The sequence below is a fragment of the Hemicordylus capensis genome, chromosome 3 (assembly GCF_027244095.1).
Source record: "Hemicordylus capensis ecotype Gifberg chromosome 3, rHemCap1.1.pri, whole genome shotgun sequence".
Lineage (NCBI taxonomy): Eukaryota > Metazoa > Chordata > Lepidosauria > Squamata > Cordylidae > Hemicordylus > Hemicordylus capensis.
This window is the reverse complement of record NC_069659.1, coordinates 26,388,234-26,397,324: the sequence shown is the minus strand read 5'-3', so window position 1 is coordinate 26,397,324 and position 9,091 is coordinate 26,388,234. Positions and strand designations below refer to the sequence as shown.

Sequence of the window (9,091 nt, the reverse complement as noted above, 5' to 3'; positions counted from 1 at the left end):
GAGTAACTGGCCCTCTCCACCCCGAGCACAGCATCCCTCCAGTGACTGTTGTTGGTATCTATCTTATTTTTCTTTTTAGATTGTGAGCTCTGCGGGGACAGGGAGCCATCTTTCTTTCTTTCTTTCTCATTTATTTATTATTTTTCTATGTAAACTATTTGGGAAACTTTTTTTGTTGAAAAGCGGTATATAAATCTTTGTCGTCGTCGTTATTTTGACAGAGCTTCCCTGCCTGTACTAGCTGCATGCAGCAACAGAGTACTGTGTGCCACAGAGCCAGCAATCCCATATCCATCTTGGGTGCACAGCCCGCTGCACAGTGTCTAGCCACTGAGGCTGTACTCACGACCCACTGGGCAGGCGGATGGGGAGGGGAAGATTTGCAAACCTTGCCTTTGCCCCCCTCCCCCAGATGAGCATTCTTAGACTGGTGGGAGCACAGTGTGCACTCCCACATGATCGGCGCTGCTCCGTGCACCGTGGAGCAGCATGGATTGATCTGAGGCTGGGACTCGTTATCCCGGTATTCTGGTATCCTGCAGTGCCCTGTATGCCGAGCTCACTACACTCGGGCTTCCCCCAGATGATGGTCACTCTAGGCGCCTGTCTCTGTGTCAGATAATCCAGATCCCAGCAGCCAGGTTAAAGGCGCATTTGCACCCTTACTAGCCACCTAATGGTTGAAGTGGGGAAGCAACCTGCTTAGGGAGCAAGAGGTTGCTGGTTAGACTCCTCACTGGTATGTTTCCCAGACTATGGAAACACCTATATCGGGCAGCAGCGATATAGGAAGATGATGAAAGGCATCACCGTGTGGAAGGAAGGCAATGGTAAACCCCTCCTGTATTCTACCAAAGAAAACCACAGGGCTCTGTGGGCGCCAGAAATCGACACCAACTCAACGGCACAACTTAGGAACAGAAACATAGGAAACTGCCATATACTGAGTCAGACCATTGGTCCATCTAGCATTGTCTACACAGTATTGTATTGTCTACACAGACTGGCAGCGGCTTCCCCAAGGTTGCAGGCAGGAATCTCTCTCAGCCCTATCTTGGAGAAGCCAGGGAGGGAACTTGGAACCTTCTGCTCTTCCCAGAGCTGCTCCATTCCCTAAGGGGAGTATCTTGCAGTGCACACACTTCTAGTCTCCCATGCATATGCAACCAGGGCGGACCCTGATTAGCTAAGGGGACAAGTCATGCTTGCTACCACAAGACCAGCTCTTGCTACCACAAGACTTGTGCCCTTAACCTCTGTTAAGAGCTGGGATTCGGCACTGGGTTTGGTGTAGCAGCACCTCCGGGATCAACACAGATCCCAGCCGTTCTCATGGACAGCCAAGCCTGGGCTTGAGTGCTCATGAGAACAGCTTTGTTATGTTCAACACACATACAAGCTCCATACCATTTACTATGCACATACAGCACTATACGCAAGTACAGTTACTCACACATTAGCCCCATTCACATGTTAATGTGTGAGTGTACAGACATCTGTACACTCATATATGTTTTTGTGTGAATGACTGTACCTGTGTTCATGTTAAAAGTGAACCTGGGTAGAGGCCCCTCCAATGCATGGTACAGATAGGAAGTGTACTGCTGTACTTGTATTCAGCATAACATGTGAATGACTGTACCTGTGCACAGATCTGTACCTGCGTACAGTGTACACTTATTGTATGAGTGTAGAACATCATGAAGTCATTCACACAACTAAAAATAGTGTCCTAACTAGGTTTGGGAGGACCTGTTTTTGCGCCCAGTTTTCGGTTGTGTGGGTGTAAACAACTAGATAGGAGGAGAGAGACGTGATTTTGCGGAATCAAAGTAAGAGGAAAAGCTACCCAGCTCCTGTTGGAGGGCAGCTGCTAATATAATGAGGATTTCCAGTGCATGCTGGGAAGGCATGGAGGACTATTAGCTTCTGATTCCAGCAATGGACGCTGGGCCTGGCTTAATCTGACACAAACGGAGATTTACTGACCCAGAAGGAGATTCTGTTTGTGTGCTGCTAATGGAGTAGGAACTATCCAGTGAGGAACTCCAACAAGGAACTATCCAACAACCCACCCTCAAATGGTCAAGTGAACAGGCCTATTATGTTGTACCTGCATTTAGATGGCTTTACACACATACAGGTTTTTTGTGTGTACACAAAATGAATGATTGCACCTGCATTCATTTTGAAAGTGAGCTTGGGTACAAGCTCCCTGAAATGCAGGATACAGAAAGGAGGTGTATTGCTGCTCTTGGGTTCAACATATGACTAGAATGAGGCCATAGCTTGGGATTGGCCATAGCTCAGTGGCAGAGCATCTGCTTTACATGCAGAAGGTCCTAGGTTCAATCCCTGGCATCTCCAGGTAGGGCTGGGAAAGACTCCTGCCTGAAACCCTGGAGTTCCTCTGCCAGTCAGCTAGATGGACCAGTAGCCTGACTTGGTATAAGGTAGCCACCTACGTAACATAACGTGTTAATAAATGGGCCTGTATCCAAATCTGTACCTTTTTGTGCTGTATACAAAATAGACAAGTGTTGAACATAACGTGTGAATAGGACTCATAACCTGCATTTCAGAGGGGCCTGTACTCAGGTTCACGTTTAAAATTACCAAGGGCTCAAGGTTGACTCAGCCTTCCATCCTTCCGAGGTCGGTAAAATGAGTACCCAGAATGTTGGGGGCAATATGCTAAATCATTGTAAACCGCTTAGAGAACTTCCAGCTATAGAGCGGTATATAAATGTAAGTGCTATTGCTATTGCTATATGTATAGTCATTCACACAATAACATGTACATGTTTACAGACACCTGAATGCCAATGTAATGTCTGAATAAGGTTTATGTGAGGCGGCTGATGGTGTAGTCTTCAGATAGGAAAAGAGTTCCTTCTTAGCACGGTGCCAATAGTTCTTAAATAACCAGAAGAAGCTGGATTCTCGACAAGAGCTTCACAGAGCCACATCAGCAAAGTTGGCCTTGACTTACGGCCTGAGCAGTAACTAAGCAACCATGAGATCCACTGTGGGAATTTCAGAGAACACGTCTCTGAGAAAGAGAGGACCGAATCAAGTGCTGTGTATGGACTTCCAGAAGTGGGCTATGCACAGCAGCCTGAGCTGAGTCAAGAGCCTCTAGTTCATCATGAGTCAGCTGCCTGGAGATTTTCTATCCAGGACCCAAAGTCAGGCAAGTTGGGACCCCAATATCATGAACCCCACACTTGACCCTTCACTGGAAGGGTCTCCTCAGAGGCATCTGGTGGGCCACTGTGGGGAGCAGGATGATGGACTAGATAGACCTCGGGCTGTTCTTATGACTGGGAAGGTTTAGGGGAGGATAACTGGTCTTGTGGTAGAGAGCATGGATTTCCCCCTTTTCTAAGCAGAGTCTACCCTGGTTTGTATTTGTATGGGGGATACATGTAAGCACTGTAAGATATTTCCCTGAGGAGAGGGGGCCATAGCTCAGTGGTAAAGCATCTGCTTTGCATGCAAAAGTTCCCAGGCTCACACGCTGGCATCTCCAGGCAGGGCTAGGAAAGACTCCTGCCTGAAACCTTGGAGAGTTGGTGCCAGTCACTGTACTGAACTAGATGGACCAATGGTAGACTTTGGAGAAGGCAGCTTCCTAAGTTCCAAGGAATGGAATTTTAGCCCGCTTCCCACACTCCTCCAGGATTCATGGGGCCCCCATGCCCGCAGAACCACAATCTTGGCCTAAAGGTGCTCCCTTATCTTCTTCATCTGATTCAGAGGATGAGAATGCAGTCACAATGACCAATTTGCTGATAGCCCAGCCAGACCACAGCCAGACCATACCTGCAGACCAAGGCAAAGGCTGGTCTGTGTCCCATAGCCCTCCAGGGCAGAAGCATGACCAGGCTTAATTGTTCTTGTGTTAAGAGTCACAGACCTCAGACAAGCTCCAAGGGGGAAAGAGTCAAGACCTTGGATAGTTCCAAGTAGGAACAGAAGAGAACTGGGTATAACAACATAAGGGTGATGTTGCTCTAGTGGTTGCTTGGGGAAGACTCTGCTGTTTAACAACCCTGAGGAAGGCTCTGCTGTTTAGAGCGCTCTTTACTGATTTTCAAATTGCTGGTTCTGTTAGCACTGGGGGACCTCTACTTGAACTGGCTGGTGTTTGAGAGACTACTCTGAGTCAGAGGATATAGGCCTGACCCTCTGGCTCTTGACCTCTGCTTTGTTGATCTCAGCTTATATCTACTACACTCTACTTCCTCATAGGTCAACAAGTCCAGTTTCTGTCCTCAACTTGACCTAAACCTGGCCTGAGCTAGGTCCCTCAGAGTTCATCCATGTGACAGGCACTTCTCATTCCCAAGTGAAACTGTACCCATGACCATCAAAAGGCCCACATCCAAGCCCAAGGATCTTGCCAAGGCTCACTTTCAAGCAGCAACAGTGATGGTACTCTTAGCTGAGGATGCACTGAGGCTAGTCCATACAGTTGGGCACTGAGCAGGAGTTAGAGGTCATCATCCGCCAGATTTTAATCGCTGCCGCCCAGAACCTGGCAACACTGTAAGTGGTGGCAGGGTTGTTATTAGAAAGCAGTAGGGAGGTGTAAGATTGGCCTGAATGTCTGGATACTTCTGTAATAATGATAGAATGATGATGGAGATAATGTTCCTGTAATACAAGCACTGAAGGAGGATGGGCTCTGTTGTTTAAACTTGCCCACGTTCTGAGACTGGGGTCTTCTTATATCGTCCCACAAGCATGGCTGAGGGGAGAACATGGCATCTTGCCAGCATGAAGGCCCTCTTGTGCTTTGGGACTTCCAGTTGTGTTAGTATGCCACAGGGGAGGCAGAATACCTGAGTCCTTTGCTGATGAAGAAGTTCCAGGCCCTGCCTAGATCAGTTTGGCACTCAGGGGCGGAGCCACCATTGGGCCAATGGGTTCAAAGAACCCAGGCCACCGCCAATCAGGGGCCATGCCTCACGGCCCCAGACATGCCCCCATGTCAGATGCGGGAGGGGGGTGATTTCACACCCAAACTGGTCCACACAGCCCTGTTTGCAAGCAAAATCGGCCAGTACTGCATTTGCAACATGGCCGGAGCAACTCTCCCTATCTTTTAAAGGCAGGAAGAGCTGCTCTTGGCCACGGTGCAAATGCAGCGCTGGCCGATTTCGCTCCCAAACGGGGCCACACGACCCCATTCGGTAGCAAAGCCATGCCTCTGCCTCTGAGGTAAGATGCAGGGGGTGTGGCTAAATGCACCCTGCGTCATACATCAGGTGCAGGGGGCAGGGCTGGAGGGGCTGCAGTGGCCGCCACTTGTCTCCCTCCATGCCTGTTGGCACTCTGTGTCTGTAATGCACTGTTTAATTAGAGCCTTGGCCTGATCGTAGCCCAGGTTAAATGGGGGAGGGGAGGCCCAGAGATGATATTTTAGTCATAATGGACCATTTCCAGCTGGAAATGGCCATCGCTCAAAATGAGGGGGGCAAGACCAAGGGGACAGAGAGACAGTCTAAGCCAGGCATCCCCAAACTGCGGCCCTCCAGATGTTGCTGAACTACAACTCCCAGCATCCTTAGACACAATTTTTTGTGGCTGGGTATGCTGGGAGTTGTAGTTCAGCAACATCTGGAGGGCCGCAGTTTGGGGATGCCTGGTCTAAGCCAATAGCAAAGCATGGTAATCCGGACCCAAGCCTCCACTTTCATCAAGCTTGTCTCCAATCGCAGTGTGGTGTTAGAGACACATCTTGGAACCTGAAGGGCTGCTCTTAAGAACTTTGATTTTATGAGCTCCAGCGGGGGTGAAATTGGAAAAGGGGCCCAGCTGGGCACTGTAGAAAAGCTGTGCCAGCAGCTTGGCTTCAAACAGTTTGAGCGTTGTGGGTATATAGTAGGGTTGTGCACAAACTGATTTTTTCATTTGATTTGTACGCGAACTGAATCACCCCCGATTTATTTTGGGTCTGAATCTACCCCCTGAATCACCCCAGATTTGATTCGTACCTGAATTTTCTGACTCTGAATCTATTTGGAGCAAAATAGGGGTTCTGGGGGCAAAAGAGTGGGGTGGCTGGTAGTGCCCAATGGGTGGAAGCTACCACCTAAATTTCAAATAAATTGAGCAAAGGGGTGATTTTTTTTTGGAAGTTGATGCATCTTTAAGCTTTTCCCCATAAGGAATAATGGGGATTTCTGCAGCACCATAACTCCACTTGGGGGGGCACCAGGGTGGCCAAGAGCAAGTTGTGGTGTAGTGCACATAGGGTGCCAACCAATCCCCAAACCACAAGCCCATGGAGCACTGGGTTTTGTTGTTTTCAATGTCTGAGGTGTAATGAGAGTAGATGCTCTGGTAGATTCTTCTTAGAATCCACTATCACTGCTCATCATTGTTCATTCATAATCTTCTTTGGTTCAAAATGATGAATGAACTTATGATTGATTGATTGATTGATTGATTGATTGATTGATTGAAAATATTTCTGTACTGCCCAAAACCTGCATCTCTGGGCAGTTTAAAATCATTTAAAACATTAGATCAATCAACAATTAAAATCATTTAAAACATTAAAAGCATTTAAAACCCAGTATTAAAATAATTTAAAACTATAAGTCTAATTAAAGTCCTGGGTGAATAAATGTTTCTTCAGTGCCTTTTTAAAAAGTTGCCAGAAGTGGGGAGGCTCTCATTTCAACAGGGAGAACATTCCAAAGTCCAGGAGTAGCAACGGAGAAGGCCTGTTCCCGAGTAGCCCCCAGACGGGTTGGCAGCAGCCATAGGCAAACCTCTGCAGATCATCTTAGTAGGTGGTGGGGCTCATGGCGAAGAAGACATTCTTTTAAATACCCAGGGCTTAAGCTGTTTAGGGCTTCATAGGTAATGACCAGCACCTTGTATTTTGCCCAGAAACGTATCGGTAGCCAGGGTTCATGACCACCGGCAATGCTGCGAACATAACGAGGACAGCCAAGCAGGGTCAGTTTGTGTTCATCCATTGCATGGTGCACACTCTGAACTTGGTCATGCAGGATGTGCTTGACCCTTCTGGGGCTGTGGCCAGGCAAGACATCCCCACTGGAGGTGCTGGGTGCTGGTCTGCTGTTGCCTTGGTTGCTCTTGTGGAGAAGAGCCATACGATAACAGCTTACTTTCACCGGAGCAAAAAGGATAGATGGATGCTCAGGATGCCCTGCTAGCTGAGTAAAAGGGCACCTTCTAAAAGTGATGATTCTCTTTTAGGTAGGAGAGGAGAGCTGGTCTTGTGTAGCAAGCATGACTTGTCCCCATAGCTAAGCAGGGTCTGCCCTGGTTGCATATGAATGGGAGACTAGAAGTGTGAGCACTGCAAGAGATTCCCCTCAGGGGATGGAGCCGCTCTGGGAAGAGCAGAAGGTTTCAAGTTCCCTCCCTGGCATCTCCAAGATAGGGCTGAGAGAGATTCCTGCCTGCAACCTTGGAGAAGCCGCTGCCAGTCTGTGAAGACAATACTGAGCTAGATAGACCAATGGTCTGACTCAGTATATGGCAGCTTCCTATGTTCCTATGTTGCTCTATATTTAGCAGGGGGACAGCAACGTGCCCTATCCACCACCCCCACCCACCCCAGCACAGCATCCCTCCAGTAGGGATGTGCACAAAACCAGTTTGCCCCATTTGGTTTGAGTCCAAACCAGACTTGAATTAGATGGGGCATGTTCACTTTTGGCAGCCCCGAACTTGGTGCCCTGTTTGGTTCAAATTCAAACCAGTTCAGGGCCGGTTTGGGGGTACCAGACATATTAAAATTAGTTTTAAAAAAATAAGGTAGACTAACCGCCATTGAGGACCTCAGGGTTCTTATGGGGTGGTGCTGCAGCACCAGAGGATCTCTGGCAGTTCCCCCCGCCTGCTTCCCCCTGGTCTCCTACAGGCCATTTCAGCCTGTTTTGGTACTTTTTCGGCTCTCTGTGGGTGCACAGTGGCCAGAGGCGTAACTAGGGAAAACGGCACCCGGGGCAAGCACTGAAATGGCGCCCCCCCGCGCGCCCCCAACATACTACATTATACTTAGGTTTTTCCTCACAAGCGCCCGCCGCCGCCGCCAAGCCAGGCGACTGACTGGCCGCCAGGCACCAGGAAAGCAATGGGGGGGGCGCGGGCGGTGCGGAAGGGACCGCTCGTGGGGGAGGGGGCGCTGACATGCTACCTTGACTGCTGCAGCGCTGCTGCACTGAGCAGGAAACATTTGTATTAACAAAAAAAATTTTTTTGTCATGGCGGCGCCCCCCACGTGACCAGAAAAGATGGCGCCCGGGGCACGTGCCCCCCCTGCCCCCCTATAGTTACGCCTCTGACAGTGGCCATTTTGAGGCCACTGTGCATATGTGTGGGCCATTTGCATGGCCGGATCATGGCAAGTTACTACCTGGCCATGCAAATGGCCCATGTACATGCACAGTGACCTCAAAAATGGCTGCCACACACTCACAGAGGGCCAAAATGGCCTCAAAACAAGTCAAAACAGCCCATAGGAGATGGGAGAAAGCTGGCGGGGGGAGGTGAAGGTGTGGTTTTCCTCAGAGTACCACATGGTTGTTTATAGCATGCTAGACCCTATGGGTCACTCACTCCTTGATCTCCACAGAAGACACCACTACCCAGAAGACACCACTACTCATGTATAAATAAGTACACTATCAATGAACAGGGATTCACATAAGTGGTACTCAGGTACTCATGTGTACCAAACATTTGTTAAAAAAAAAAAAGAGTACCCCAAACTTTTGAAAAGTACTCAAATGAGTATTGTCTGGGGCCACCTCACTAGCCTGCCCACTCCTCCCACTAGCCACCTTCCCCACGGCTCCTGCTGTCCTGGCTAAGGCTCCCTCACCACCACTTGCCACTGGCTCTTTGAGCCTCTGTGAAGTGAATAAGTCCCCATTTTTGTCTGCGGGCAGAAAAAGGCCTTTCCCCTTCTGAGTGGCTGGAGAGCTGCTTGGATGCTCCAAGCACTGGACATTCCCAGTGATTCTCTGGCCACTCAGAAGGAAAATGGCCCCATTCCAGTCTGCAGACCAGAATGGGGCCTTTTCCGCTTCTGAGAGGCCCA

General features: G+C 49.1%; 1 non-coding gene across 1 annotated transcript; it reads left to right on the top strand.

Moving 5' to 3' along the window:
- Positions 1 to 2,297: 2,297 nt before the first annotated feature.
- TRNAV-UAC (transfer RNA valine (anticodon UAC)) lies at positions 2,298 to 2,367 on the top strand. The gene has a single exon. It is a non-coding gene; the product is annotated as a tRNA-Val (tRNA).
- Positions 2,368 to 9,091: the final 6,724 nt, after the last annotated feature.